The sequence below is a fragment of the Acomys minous genome (genome assembly GCF_964271855.1).
Source record: "Acomys minous genome assembly, chromosome: 16".
Classification (NCBI taxonomy): domain Eukaryota; kingdom Metazoa; phylum Chordata; class Mammalia; order Rodentia; family Muridae; genus Acomys; species Acomys minous.
In genome coordinates, this window is record NC_140498.1 from 89,197,876 (window position 1) to 89,213,655 (window position 15,780).

At 48.8% G+C, this 15,780-nt stretch overlaps 1 long non-coding RNA gene across 2 annotated transcripts in view; it reads left to right on the top strand.

The window, feature by feature from the left end:
• LOC311587305 overlaps positions 1–15,074 on the top strand; it is a 77,636-nt gene extending 62,562 nt beyond the window's left edge. For both annotated transcript variants that reach the window (XR_014775816.1, XR_014775817.1), the window contains exons 3-4: positions 11,674–11,791; positions 14,345–15,074. This is a non-coding gene — a long non-coding RNA (uncharacterized lncRNA). The remainder of the gene's footprint in view (positions 1–11,673; positions 11,792–14,344) is intronic.
• The last annotated feature ends 706 nt before the right edge of the window (positions 15,075–15,780 follow it).

A 15,780-nucleotide genomic window follows, 5' to 3' on the forward strand; every position in this document is an offset into this window, starting at 1 on the left:
TGAATAGCCACTTCTCAAAACTTATTAAGCACCGCCTTCTCTGTGTCATGTCCGTTACCAATGAGAACCCTATAAGTTGGAGTTATTCATTTATTGAAGGTAAGGGGCCTGAGCAAAGCCAGAGGAGGTTCAAGGCGTGGCCCCTAGACACACAGCTGGGAGGCATAACAACTGGACTCAACCTTAGCCGTCTGGCTCCAGAGCTAGTCTTCCCGCTCATGCAGTGGGCGTTTGAACTGGGGGGGAGAATGTGTGGCGTTTGGAGATCTTGGGGGCTGTTAGTCAGCTTTGTGGGGCTGAACTCGTCTGCCCCCGAAATGAATTTGCTCAGAAAAAAAAAAAAAACACCCTACATGCTTGTCCAAATGAGGGACTGGGCAGCTGCCTCGGGGGTGTGCTTGGAAGATGCTGCCAGGTCCTTGGCTCCCAGAAATGTCTCCCCCGAACACCTGTCACGCGGCCTCAAATTCCGCCAACATTAAGAGTGTGCCACTGTGTTTCCATTACGGAGTGTTGGGGACATGGTTTAAATGTGAACTGTATGAGGTCACAGCTACACCCTTCTTCAGAGCCCTTTCCCAGTCAGGCACCTAGCTTTGGGGGTGAACTCATAGTGCAGTCCACGCTGAAAGCGAAGAGAGGATGCTGGGAAGTCAGCAGGCCTGAGACAAAAGCCTTGGACCCACAGTTGCTTTGGAGACAGTGGCCGCCATGTTCCCCAGGGACCCAGCCTCAGAAGGCCCCACCTGTTCCTCTGCCGATTTCGGCTGCTGTGTTTTAGGCTAGACCCCTAAATAGCCGTGATAGGAGATGGGGAGCCGCCTGCTTGTCATAAGACTGTTGAATGTCCCAGCTGCCATTCGGCAAGTCCCGAACCTCACGTAGTCACGTTCCTTCTTAGCGCCGGCTTCCATGGTTACCCCACCTGTGGGATTACTCGCTTAACATCTTTCCCGAAACCGACTCACTTCAGAGGAAAACAAACATCTATTTTAAGGCTTGCTGACTTGAAGCTTCCTCCCCAAGAAGATTTGATAAAAACCCATTTGTCCTGTTTGTGTTTGTTTGTTTCGATTTTGTTGTTGCTGTCTTGAAACAAAACAAAACAAATGTTAGTGATAAGTTTTATATTTTTTAATACCATTTTAACTTTTTACATCAATTCATTTGTTTACAGTGTGTGTCTGTGTCTCTGAGTGTGTGGTCTCTCTCTCTCTCTCTCTCTCTCTCTCTCTCTCTCTCTCTCTCTCTCTCTCTCTCTGTGTGTGTGTGTGTGTGTGTGTGTGTGTGCCACAGTGCCCATGTGTACTCAGAGGATATCTTGTGAGAATCAGTTGTCTCCTTCCACCATGTGGATCTGGAATGGAGCTCAGGCTTGTGGCAAGTGCCTTTACCTGCTAAACCATCTTCTTTGTCTTCACACACACACACACACACACACACACACACACACACACAGAGAGAGAGAGAGAGAGAGAGAGAGAGAGAGAGAGAGAGAGAGAGAGAGAGAGAGAGATTTTTTGCTGTCTTGGAACTCACTATGTCGACCAGGCTGGCCTCGAACTCAGAGATCTGCCTGTTTCTGCCTCCCAAGGGCTAGAATTAAAGGCTTGAGCCACCACCGTCCTGGCCTGAGACAGGATCTCTCTACATAGCCCTGGCTGTCCTGGAGTTGATCAAGCTCTCCTTGAACTCAGAGATCCACCTGCCTTTGCCTCCGAAGTGCTGGGACTAAAGGCGTGTGTCACTCATACAACCCCATAGGAATATACTCTGACACTCCTCTGACCTGGGTTGCCTCTCACCCTTCTCCCAAGCAGGAAAGTCCCCAGCACAAATACCCTCCTTCCAAACTTTTGTCTTCTTATGTCACTTCTGAGGTCTATATGGGACATGACCCTTACAGCTGGAGTTATAGAGAGTATATATATATTTTTTAAACTCTCAGAGCTGTTTGATCGAAAGACACACTGGGATACACACAATCACCTTGCCAAGCTTTCAGCAACAGATTAGATGGCATGTGGGCTGCTGTGTTCTTTTTAAAAAATGCCATGCTGGCCGGGCAGTGGTGGTGGCACACGCCTTTAATCCCAGCACTTGGGAGGCAGAGGCAGGAGGATCGATGTGAGTTTGAGGCCAACCTGGTCTATAAAGCAAGTCCAGGGCAGCCAAGGCTACACAGAGAAACCCTGTCTCAAAAACCAAAACACACCAACCAAAATGAACAAAAAACCATGCTTGGTGTGGTAGCACATGCAGGTAGTCTCAGAACGCTGGAGGATGAAGTCCAGGGCCAGCCTGGGCTACAATAGAAAGAATGTGTCTCAAGCTACCAATGCAGGGTAAGGAATCTGCAGACTTCGGCTCAGCCTCCACAGCTGTGACTGGAGGCCACTTCTGGTTCCTCTCCGGGCCTTCATTTCCCCAGCCATGAAAGAAGGTCATACCGTTGCTTTAAGTCTAGAGGCTCCCACACAACTTGGAACTGGGACCTGAAGTCAGAGCATCACGAGTGCCAGGCAAGTGTTCTGCCGCACACAGCTACATCCTCAGCATTCCAGTTACTCTTGGACTCACACTGCAGCCCAAGCATGCCTAGAACCCCTCAAGTGGCTGGGGAAACCATGTTCTACAATACCCAGGCCCACTGGACCCTTCTGGGAGCGTAGGACTAGGGAATAGAGAGAAGGTTCCAGGTCGCAAAGTTTCTTCTTCCCTCGACGTGAGACCCTGACCCTGGGTCACCTGTTTGAGAGCAGATGCCTCAGTGGCACTTCCGACATTCACAGAGCAGTGCAACCACACAGCTATCTAATTCCATCAACCCTGGCATCGCTCCTCAAAGCCTCCCTCCTCCCCCTTCCCTCCAGCCTTTGTCGTCCACGGCCTGCTTTTCGCACGGATCTGTCTGCCTGTTATTTGCCGTCTCAGTTTTTGGTTGGTGTTAACATATACGCTTATGAACATTCATGGACAAATTCTTCTGTGGGCGTGCCTCTTCCCCTCCCATCCTCTTCCAGACCCCTTCCTTTCTTCCTCTCTTTCCTCTTTTTTGACCTCTCCTCTTTCCCTCTTCTGTTTCTGTTCCTTTCCTCTTCTTGCCCTGCCTCCCTGCCCCCCCCCCCTGGAAACAGGTTTCTCTGTGTAGCCCTGGCTGTCCAGGAGCTCACTCTGTAGACCAGGCTGGCCTGTCTCAAACTCACAGCGATCTGTCTGCCTCTACCTCCTGAGCTCCTGAGTACTGGGATTATAAGTGTGTGCCCCACACCTGGCCTTCTTCTTCTTCTTCTTCTTTCTTCTTCTTCTTCTTCTTCTTCTTCTTCTTCTTCTTCTTCTTCTTCTTCTTTTAAAATAGCATCTCTTAAGTAGCTCAGATTGACTTTGAAGTTTTTTTTTTGAGAGAAGGGGGGGAGGGAGAATATCTCTGTGTAGCCTTGGCTATCCTGGAACTCACTCTGTACACCAGGCTCGCCTTAAACTCAGAGATCCACCTGCCTCTGCCTCTGCCTTTGTGTCCTGAGTGCTGGGATTAAAGGTGTGTACCGTTACCACCAGGCTTGCTCTCTCTCTCTCTCTCTTTTTATTAACTTAAAAGATAATTGGTATTGTAATATAATCACAATATTTCACCCTTGCTTTTCTTCCCTCCAAACCCTCCCATACACTCTTCCTTACTCTCCTTTCAATTCATGGTCTCCTTTTCACTAATTGTTATTGCATGCATATATGTATATACACATAGATTCTTAAACATAACCCACTCAGTTTGTATAATGTTACTTGAATGTGTCCAGGGCTGACCATTTGGCACCAGACAACCAATTGATGCTTTCTTTCCTGGGGAATCTATGTCTTCTGCTCCCAGCATTCCTTAGTTGCCTGTGTTTTTGTTTGTTTGTTTGTTTGTTTTTGTTTGTTTTTGTAATGTTGTGGGTTTCTATCTGTCCACTAGGCATGCCCACTGGTGTCTTCCTTGTTCATCTCATGCTTGGGTAGTCAAGCTGGTGAAATTTTATGGGGCAGCTTCTGCTGTTGCTAGGAGGCGCAGCAAACTACAGGATCTTCTGGCTATTATGGGTTATGTATCTTTTCTTACACAATGTTCCCAGGGCTCTAAAACCTTATATTTTGATTGGTTGTCGTTTTTGTTTTCTTCCTTCTTTTCTTTCTGTTTTTCTGTGTGTGTGTGTGTGTGTGTGTGTGTGTGTGTGTGTGTGTGTGTGTGTCTTTTTCTTCTTCCCCTCCCCTCCCCCATAACAGGGTCCCTCTGTGTAGCCCTGGCCATCCTGGAACTCACTCTGTAGACCAGGCTAGCCTAGAACTCACAGAGATCTGCCTGCCTCTGCTTCCCGAGGGCTGGGATTAAAAGTGTGCGCCACAGCCGCTTGGCTCGTTGCGGTTCTCTGTAGTGGACTCTGTTGTAACACTTTGTTTTTTTGAGACAGGGTCTCCCACGGAACCTGAAGCTCACCATATAAAGCTGGGCTGCTGGCTAGTGAACCCCAGGAGCCCCCACCTCCACCTGCCCTCCATTATTTGGGTTGCAGGAATAACCACCACATCCAACTTTTCACGTAGTCCCAAGGATTCGAACTCAGGTCCTCAGGATTGTGTACCTCACCAGGCCCAGTCTTCGAACTCAGAGGCTCAACTGATGGGAACGTAGGCAGCACTACCACACCTGCCTGGCTCCTGCCCCGCTTTTTGTTTTTCCTGCGTGGATACCGAGGCGCAGACTACTGGATCACTCAGTAACTCTAGGTTTAACTCAGTAAAAGACTGTCCCTGGAGGTCTTCCCACAAGGGTGGGTGTGTGTGCATAGACCGAGACGGTTCCAAGATTTCAATCAGAATTCCAGGAGGATTATCAAAGGACTGGGGATGTAGCTCAGCTGGCAAGGGAGTCGTTGTCTAGCATGAACGAGGTCTTAGGTTCCATCTCCAAAAACTTCTAATCCCAGCACTTAAGAGGTGAAGGCAGAAGAGAATCAGAGATTTAACCCATCCTCGACTACATAGAGAGTTTCAGGCCAGCCTGGCCTCCATGAGAGAAGGACAGAGGAAAGGTTCGGAACAGCTGTTTCTCAAGCTCTTTTGAGGCCAGGTGGAGCGTCCTCCCAAGGCTTAGGCAGGCACGAGCAAAGCAGGTAGGTGGCAGAGGCAGAGGAGAGATGCTTGGGGCCGGGCAAGGAACCCGGCCCCAAGCAACCCTGGTCAAAGGGGCCCTAGCTGAGTCTTGGAGGTGGCTTGTACTTCCCAGACTGTTTTGGCAGCATCCGGCTGGCTGAAGCTGCCTCTTCCTCTGGAAGCGCTCGTGCTTGGCAAGGCTTGTCTGGGGCCCCACCCCCATAAACAGCAGATGCGCTTCGTTGCTCTGATTACTGCAAAAAGCGGTGGCAGGGGCCCAGGGCACGTCCAAGGATCACTTAGGGCCCCGGGAAAGCGGGGGAGTCCTTGCAGAGGGTCAGCCTGCACACACCCCAGGAGCAGGTGCTCTGCGAACTTCCCTCGCAGGCCTGCCAAAACCGTCCACCCGCGAGGCTGCACGCACGCACGCACACAGCCCAGCCATTTCATCTCGGGGCGGGGGGGGGGGTGGGGGGTGTGCCTCTCGGGCAGCAGCTGGCAGGGGCAGCCCGGGGCATGTGCGGTGGCCGGTGGGATGTGAGCTGAGGGCTCTGGCTGACCTGAGGCCCTTTATCTCCAGGCTATATGCTTGTGTGCCGGGGCTGTAGATTTTTCAGGGCACCTTCTTGAGAGAGAGGGCAGGCAGGATCTGGTTTCATGGCCTATTCAGAGAGCAGAGTGAAGCTTGGGCCCGGGCATTCCGGGCCTCAGCATTACTCGTAGTTAGTGTGTTATTTATGGCGCCCTCCTGACTCCCGGTGCTATTAGGCCTCCGGGTGGGGCACCACGCACTCATCCATCGATCAATCAGCCTACACTAGGTCGCTTGGAGTAGAGGGTATCTGGTTCTTTTGTAGCAGGGCCCCAGCATTGTTCTAGAAATGACAGAAATAGGGTTGGGAATATGGCTTAAGGGTGAAGCTTTTCCCAAACGTGCACAAAGCCCTAGGTTCAAACCAAACCAAACCAAAACAAAACTGCAGAAATGAATTGCTCTATGTAGCTAATATCTACATTGCTTTCCTTCCTTTTAATTTTAACCGACATTTTATTTATTCATTGTGTGTGTACATAGGTGCTCTCCTTCACCATGTGGGTCCTGTAAATCTAAGTCAGGTCTTAAGGCTTGGCCACAAACACCTGAACCCTCTTACTGACCCAATCTTGCCCCGCCCCCTTTGAGACAGGGGCTCCCGACATAACCCTGTCTGGTCAGGAAGTCACTCTGAAGACCAGGTTGGACTCAAACTCAAAGAGATGCTCTTGCCTCTGCCTCCTGGGTGCTGGGGTTAAGGGTGTGTGCCACCATTGTCTACTTTTGTTGTTGTTGTTGTTTGTTTGTTTGCGACAGGGTTTCTCTGTGTAGCCTTGGCTGTCCTTGACTGGATTTGTAGACCATGCTGGCCTCAAACTCACAGTGATCCGCCTGCCTCTGCCTTTTGAGTGCTGGGATTAAAGGTGTGTGCCACCACCGCTGGCGGCACTTTGTTTTGAAAGGTATGGGAGGAATCTCAGGAAGAAAATCAGAGACACTGTCACACCGGGTGTGGGATAATCACATGTACACATGCACACATGCACGCACAGTGGCCTGAGGCAGCTGGCTGACTGTGGAGACAGTATTATTACTGTGGCACCTTTGTGGGCCAGCTTATGAGGTGCAGCCTCCTCACCACCCCACTTTTCTTGTGCAGAAATTCAGGCAAACGGACACAACCCTTGGTTGTGCTCAAGTGGGTCCCTAGTAGGGGGGACTAGCTGGAACAAACCTATGTTTTCAAATGCACCATGATGGTCATGCTAATTTAATCTGATAGGATCTAGGGTGACCTGGGAGACGGGCCTCTGGGCGTGCCCGTGGGGAGTTTCCTTGATGACATTAATTGATATCAGAAGATGTAGCTTGCTTGTGGGCAGAGGAGCCTGGCCTCTGTGAAGTGGAGAAGGGGCTCCTTGCTCCATGCGTACTGATTGTGGGATGTGAGCAGCTGGTGGCTTTGACACTTCCTCTGTGATGAGCCCACAAGCTTTCTCTGTGTAACCCTGGCTGTCCTGGACTAGCTTTGTAGAACAGCTTGCCTAGAATTTATAGAGATCCACCTGCCTTTGTCTCCCGAGTGCTGGAATTAAAGGTGTGTGCCACCACACCCAGCTCCTTATTTTCTTATTAGTACTCTAGAGTCATTTTTTCTTGGTGCATAGTATTCCATTAAATGACTATACCTCACTTATTAGCTGTCCCCCAATGGGTGGATATATATATGTAATTAGTTCTAGTTATGTATTTATCATATATAAATTTTTTCAAAAAAATTAAATTGTGTGTATATGTTTGTATCTGTGTGTGGGTATGTAGATGTGAGTATAAGTCCCTGTGGAGGCCAGAAGAGGGTGCTAGATGCCCTGGAACTGTAGTTACAGATGCATGTGAGCTGCCATGTGGGTGCTGGGAATTGAGCTCAGGTCCTCTGGAAGAGCAGCCAGTGCTTTTAACTACTGAGCCATCTCTCCAGCCCTGATGTTATCAGTTTGTATGTGCTCATGCATGTGCATGAGTGTGTGTATATATATCTTTAAATGTGTTCAGGTACCAGTGGAGGTCAGAGGTCAACATTGAGTGTCTTCTTTTAATTGCTTCTCCAACCTTATCTTTTCCACCAGGGTCTCTTACTGAACCTAGAGCTTGCTGATTCAATTCAGCTGGCAGCATAGCAGCCCTGAGGATCCTTCTGTCTCTAGGTTCCTTGGGGGATTGAACTCAGGTCCTTATGGACCCAACTCAGCTATCTCTCCTGCCCTAAACAGCTGCATTATCATTGTTGTTGTTGTTATTGGCTTTTCTTTCTTTCTTTCTTTTTTCTTTTTCTTTTTTTCTTTTTTTGTTTTTTTGAGACAGGGTTTCTTTGTGTAGCCTTAGCTGTCCTGGACCCACTTTGTAGACCAGGCTGGCCTCGAACTCATGGCAATCTGCCTGTCTTGCCTCCTGTGTTCTGGGATTAAAGGCGTGTGCTGCCATGCCCAGCCTTTTTTGTTGTTGTTTTTGTTTGTTTATGTGTTTGTTATTAGTTTTTCGAGACAGGGTATCTCTGTGTAGCCTTGACTGTCCTAGACTTGCTTTACAGACCAGGCTGGCCTTGAACTCACAGAGATCCTCCTGCCTCTGTCTCCCTGAGTGCTGGGATTACAGGCCTATGCTATGTCACCTGGCTGTTGTTGTTGTTGTTGTCAGGATTTCACTTTGTAGCCCAAGCTGGCTTTGAACTCATGGTCTCCCTCCTCAACCTCCTAAGTACACCTTTCTCCCTCAGCAGCTGTTATTAACATGTGGAATTTAACCCATTGTGCTCTGCTGAGGTGATCCTGTTCCTGCCAAGTGCAGGTGTCACATGCATGGCACATGCACAGTGTGGCTTTCATAAACCCGATGCTTTCTTTCAGGATGAGACGTCCACTCACGGGACTTCGACGGTTACTCTTAGATGGGGTCCGGGCCCCTCCCTGTCCACACCCTGCCCCACACCAATGCTCAGTCCAGGCTGCAGGCTGCTGGAGGTGACCCATTTCCAGCTTTGGTTGGTGCCAGCCTGCCCGCTGGGGCTGCCTGTTGCAGTTCGCATGAGACCACATAGATTGAGGTCACGGAGCAGATGGCAGTAACTTTCAGTTGGGAGCTGCCAGGCTACGCTGGAGCAAGTGACCCGGACATAAAAGCACACGCATCGTGGTCCTCTCTCGCCATGTGGCCCATGGCTCTGGGATCTGTGCCTTCCTAACGCCCGTGTGGCTTCTTCCCAGAGGCTGGGCTGGCCTTTCATACATCTTAGGCTTCCTAGGAGGAGGAAGGACATAAACACTGCACAGGCAGAAAGCGCATCTCGGCCCACGGCCCCTGCCGCACCCTTTAGAGAGCATCTTGGAGTCCCCAGCTCATTAGTGGATGCTATTCTCGGGGTTATCATTAATGCCATTTTATAGATGGAGAAATGGAGGAAGGAGGAGGATGGCCCAGGGCCTCATAACACCTGTGGGGCAGAAAGACTTTAGGTAGCACTCCCTCAACACAGAGGTGATGGGTGGGAACATGGAAATATCGAATCAAATAAAGTTTAAAAACAAAACAAAAGCAAAAAAAAATCATACTATTGAAACAATGGTCTGGCAAGATGGCTCATTGGGCACAGGAGCTTGCCACCAAACCCGACAGCTTGAGTTCAGTCACTGGAACCGCATAGTAGAAGGAGAGGATAAATTCCTGGTTTTAGAGGGGGAGGGTTGAGATGGGGTTTCCCTGTGCAGCTTTGACTGTCCTGCACTCACCTTGTAGGTCAGGCTGGCCTGGAACTCACAGAGATTCACCTGCCTCTGCCTCCCCAAGGGCTGGGATTAAAGGTTAAAGGTGTGTACCACCATGCCTGGTTCAGAGTAAATAAATTTAATTTTAAAAAAAGTTATTCTTAAAACATTGCCTCCTCCCCCCACCCCAGGGGCTGGAGTGATGGCTCAGCAGTTAAGAGCACTGACTGCTCTTCCAAAGGACCCCCGATTCAATTCCCAGCACCCATATGGCAGCTGAAAACTGTAACTCCAAGATCTGACACCTTCATACAGACATACATGCAGGCAAAACACCAGTGCACATAAAATAAAAATAAATAAATCAATTACTTAAAAAAGAATTTTTAAAGTACCCCCTAGTAAATATGTTTTTTTTTTCCATTTTGTGATATAACAGCCCTGCCTATTGCAAAGTTTGGGTCACAGATACCTCAAAAAGTCAGAAGGAGCTCACGACCCTGTACTCAATTGTTTATTTATCCGCTCTTGACTTCATCTTCTTCGGGGCTGACTGTGCCTCAGGGCATAGAGCAGTTTTTAATGGATGGGTGAAAGAAAGAAAGAAAGGAAGGAAGAAAGAGTGAATGAACAAATGAGTACAGCATCCAGTAGAGTCCTGGCTAAGATCTAGCTTGATACAATCATAAAGGGTGAACGCCAAGGCCGGAAAGTGTTTTCTTACATTCTTAATTGTGAGGAAGTTGATTGTGTCCATTCTACAGATGGGCAAGCTAAGGCAGAATGCTCAAGATCTAGAAGGACCTATGTAAAATCCCAGCTTGTGTGGCTGTTATCAAGGAGCGGTCCCGGTAGAGTTGGCAACATGTGATAGGTGGGTAGGTAGCTGAGCCCTAAGGCCTAATGAGATGGCTCAGTGGGCAAAGGGGCTTGCCTCCAAGCCTGACGACCTGAGTTCAATCCCAGGGACCCACATAGCAAAAGGCCCATCTTTCTGGCTATATGTCCATCTGGGAGTTGGGAACTCCTCCCATAAGAGGCACTAGGGACCTCTCTCCAGGTCCCTGAGAGCAAGAGTTAGTGAACTACTGGGAGATCAGGCTGGCCTCGAACTCACAGTGATACGCCTGCCTCTGCCTCCCGAGTGCTGGGATTACAGGCACGCACCACCATGCTCGGCTGCTAACCACATTTTTGACTGGAAAAGCCCTGGACCTTGACGTTGGTAGGTCTGGGGTTGGAGTTTGTCTTAGGTTGGCCATTGTTGCATCATCATCGTGAGCCTTAAGTTCTTAAGCCTTCAAATAGGTGGTCTATAGCCGGACCCTTACAACAACCTGTTAGGCACCATAGGTGTGATACACGTTGGTAAGTAGTAGGTGCTCAGCTCATACAGGAGAAGCCACCCAGTGACCAGGAGCTAGGAGCTAGGAGCTTTGTCCCTGTGTCCATGGGATCTTTCTCAGGGTGCAGCACAGAGCATTTTCTTCCTGGTACAAGGCCAGAAACTGGTGATTGGAGGCTAATGACAGTGCAGGTGTGCCCCAGCTTGCCTCTGTAGCGGCACTTTCATGAACAGCGCTCCGAGGCCTTCTCCAGCCCCTGGCTAAAGCCAGGACCAGACCCAGCTCAACCTTAATACTAATCCCTCTATAAACTGCCTTTCATCCCAGCATCAGGCAAAACTTAATAACACCATCCCCAGCCTCGCTCCACCCAGCCCTCCACTTATCAGCTAAATTCTTTCCTGCCCTAGGGGAGGAACTGCGGCACCAGGGGGCTTAGGAGCATGGCCCAGGCTCTGGCACTAACTAGACCCAGAGTCTGGTCCCCAAATTAGCGTCTTCTGATGGCCTGTAGCTCCCCCTCCATCCCAGGAAGGTGCAGAAGGACTTATTAATTTGTCATTTATTCGATTGATGGATGGATTGATTGAGACAGGATCTCATGTAGCCCAGGTTAGCCCCAAACTCACTATAAGGCAAAGGATGACTTTGAATAGCTGATCCTTCTGTCTCCAACTCCCAAGTGTTAGCATGGGATCTCCATGCCCTGTTAATATGGTGCTGGGGAGCAAACCCCGGGATTCCTGCATGTTAGGCAAACATTCTACCAACAGCTGTATCCCCAGCCTCTGTTTATTTACTTTTATCATGTTGTACAATCCAGGCTGGCCTTGCACTTACAACTTAGCTTTAGCTTCGCAAGTGCTAAGCATTAATGATGTCACCTATTCTTTCATAAATGCAGGAGCTCACTAAATGTCCACTTGTGGCTGTCACTGTGCTCAGGTTACAAAGAGCTTCAGCCCACGGATGTCAGTGTCTTCCGGAACAACAACAACAACAACAACAGAATCAAAAAGCAGGTAAGTAATTAAACAAGCTACTTCAAACTCAAAGCAACCCTGCGCCCCCCCCCCAAAAAAAAAACCAACCAATCAAAAACCCAAACCTCAGCCATCATGCAAGGTCTCTAAAGCAGAATCCAGCTGTGCCAAGCCTGGTGTTGAGACTGAGGCAGGGGCATAGAGAATTGAGGCCAGCCTGGAATCCATATAGCATGATTGTTTCAGACCCAACAACACAAAACAGGTGTGGTGTAGGCCTGTAATCCTAGCACCTGGGAGATGGAGAACGGGGTTGGGGGTGGGGGGGTTGGGGGTCAGGAGTTCAAGGTCATCTCAGAAGCTTGAAGCCAGAGCGGCATACATGAGACCCTGCTTTTTGTTTTGTTTTGGCTTAGTTTGTTTTGTTTTTCTTTTCTTTTTTACTTGGTTTTTCGAGACAGGGTTTCTCTGTGTAGCCTTGGCTGTTCTGAACTCACTTGTAGACCAGGCTGGCCTTGAACTCACAGCCATCCTCCTGCCTCTGCCTCTCAAGTGCTGAGATTAAAGGTGTGCACCACCAGGCCTGGCTAGTTTGCTTTGTTTTTTGAGACAGGGTTTCACTGTGTAGCCTTGGCTGTCCTGGATTTGCTTTGTGTAGACCAAGCTGGCCTCAAACTCATAGAAATCCTGCTGTCCCTGCCTCCCAGAGTTCTGGCATTACAGGCATGTGCCACCAGGCCTGGCTTTTTTGTTTTCGTTTTTGTTTTTGTTCTTTTGAGACAAGGTTTTTCTGTGTAGCCTTAGCTGTCCTGGACTCACTTTGTAGACCAGACTGGCCCCAAACTCACAGAGATCCACCTGCTTTGCCGCCTGAGTGCTGGGATTAAAGGCGTGTGCCACTTTGCCTGGCTCAGGCCTGTTTTTGTTTTTGTTTTGTTTTTTTTCTCTAAAGTCTCTGAAGAAATCACAGACACCAGTTAGCTCACCATCTTTCCCATTTTGGAACAGACAGACCTGGATGGTGTCAGAACTCTGAAACTCAAGGGGACCTCAGCTTTTGTCATGTTCAGTATTTGACTTAAAATCATCTTTGCATCCAAGCAGGCTGGGGGTCTGTGGCCAGTGCACAGTACTGGGAAGTGTCTGACCCAGGAAATGAGGTTAGCTTGGGGGAGGGTCTTGGTGCTTTCCTGGGGAACTGCTCCTAACCTCCGCAGGGCCAAGAAAGGTGAGGCTGCTCTCCACCCAGTGTCCACTTCCCACACTGCCCTGAGCTCTCCTCAGTCTCCTTAGTGACCCAGGTCTTTTAAGGAAATACTCACGTCCCTCGAGCTTGAGGGTACCATCTTCCAACATGGAAGTTTCTCAGCAGCGTCCCTCCCGATTCCTATTACGCTCATATTGTTTGGACTTCAGACCACTGCTTTTCTCTCAGAAGCTTAAAGCTGGGGCTGCCAAAAGAAAACCGATTCCATAGCCAATATGTTGAAATTAGAGAAAAATATGAGAAGCTTTGATTTTTGTTTCTTTTACCTGCATTACTTCTCAGAGCCAGTGTCTAATATAAATCTAAGGAAGGGGAAGGCAAGACTAGTGTTGATCCCAGGCACAGTATTCTGAACAACTATTATTATTATTATTATTATTATTATTATTATTATTATTATTATTATGCTTCAGTTACGGGTAGTTTGATTGTAACCAAGAATTCTGATGCCTTCTGTCAAAACTTCCACCCAAGCCAGGTATAGTGGCTCATGTCTATAAGTAGGCTTGGGTAGGGGATTCATCATGAGTTTGAGACCATCCAAGGATGGTAGTGGGTTTCAGAACAAAATTAAAACAAAACTAAAAGTTCATTTTCAAATCCATCCATCCACCCATCCACCCACCAATCGATCCACCTATCCATCCATGCATTTGTCCACCCATCTACTCACATTCTTATCCATCTGTCCACATATTCAACCAACCATCCATCCATCCATCCATCTATCCATCCATCCATCCATCCATCCATCCATCCATCCATCCATTTATCCATCCAACCATTCATTTGTCTACCCACCCACCCACCCACTTACCAATCTATTCACAGACATGTCCATCCTCCCTCCACCCATCTCTCCACGTCCAATCAGGCCAATGTGTGCCCCATACCAACCATTACCCATCTTGGCTCATTTCTTCACTATCCTCTTAGTTTTCTTCACTGCAGACACACTGGACTCCATGCTCCTCTCTGAATGACCATCTGCTTCGGTCCCACTACCCATTACCCTCCCCCTGGGAAGCTCTGTCCTTGTATAGCTTCATGGTTTCCCCTTCCTTCCTTCCTTCCTTCCTTCCTTCCTTCCTTCCTTCCTTCCTTCCATGTTTTTATTGAAATGTTCTCTTGTCTGATCACCCTTCACCAAATGGAGCTTTCTCCTTTTCTATCATTTGCTCTCTCTTTCAATGAAGTCTATCTGTCTATCTATCTATTATCTATCTATCTATCTATCATCTATCTATCTATCTATCTATCTATCTATCTATCATCTATCTATCTATCTACCTTCTCTCATCTATCATCTATATCCTATATCCTAGTTGGCCTTGAACTCCTGGAATCCTGCTGCCTCAGGCTCTCAGCCCTGGGATTCAGGCATGCACCACCACACCTGGCTGCATCTCCTACCTTCCCTTCCTGGATTCATCTCCCCCCCAGCAGTCCTCACTGGGCCACGGGTTGCATGTGTGCGGCGGCGGAACTCGTCTTTCTTGTTTATCGTGTACACTAAGCTGACTCTCCGGTGGACTATGACTTCTACGTTGGAGGACGGTTTCTCTGTTTCTTTATTGATGTGCTCCGGGGCACAGAGATGTAACGATGGAGACTCTCCAGAGATCAAGAAGCCAGGCCAATGCCTCTGTGTAAGCTTCCAGCTTGTCACTGGGAAATCGGACCAAACAGCTTTCTTTTTATCCGGAGCCTGCCCAGCTGACTTCAGGAGAATTACTATGCTACTGTGCCCTTAAGAAATGTCCTGAACTTTTCGTGCAAGATGTTGGACTTGGCTCCTGCAGACTCCCCAGTGCTGCTCAGGAAAACCCGAGGGCAAGGAAGGGAAAAAGTGAGCACTTCACACATTCATCTTCAAAGCACTTAATAAATGCTCAAGTAATTAATTTCCCCCTGCTCCCTGGGAAGTGGCTTTTATTGTTGTTTTGTTGGCAACAGGGAAATGAATGTGATGCTGAGGCTCCGTCATTTTCCCAGGCCTGCAGAGCGAGCTGTGAGCAGTGACGGAATTGCCTTGGCACCCATGAGGTTTCTGGCCAGGAGGCCTGCTAGCTGCCTGCTGGCGAGCAGAAGTGTGGAGTCCGATGGAAAAGAGATTGGGACACAGTGGGAAAGAAGCTGCCCTCTGGGTACCGAGAGCTGGGTGCTCACGAAGCTGTGTGGACGGGGGGGGGGGGGGGGGGCAGGGGGGGGCGGGGGGAGCGGGGGGGGGGTGGAGAGAGTGAGGGGGACAGCAACATCCCTGGAGAGGACTTGTTCAGGTTTCAGTTGGGGCTTCCTGATGCAGGCCATGAGTCACACAAGATGAAGGCTTTATCCTCCCTGGATGATCAGGAGCCCTCTCAAGCCCCAACAGCTATATTTCAGAACTGTCTTTTGCTTAAAAAATGTTTTACTCCCTTCTCTCTGTGTGTGTATGTGTGTGCGTCTTCTTTCACACACACACACACACACACACACACATACACACACATACACACACACACACACACACACAGAGAGAGAGAGAGAGAGAGAGAGAGAGAGAGAGAGAGAGAGAGAGAATAAGTACAATTCTAAAAAGGATATTAATTCCTGTGTGTGAGTATGTGAAGGTCAGAGGGTAACTTACTGGAGTCAGAAGCCATGTTGGCTTGGAGAGCTTGTCAATTTTCTTGCAGTAACCTTTTCTCATGTCCCCACCTCTTATCTTAAACTAGAGTTCAAAGGTATGCCACCATGCCTGGTGCAAATATCAAATATT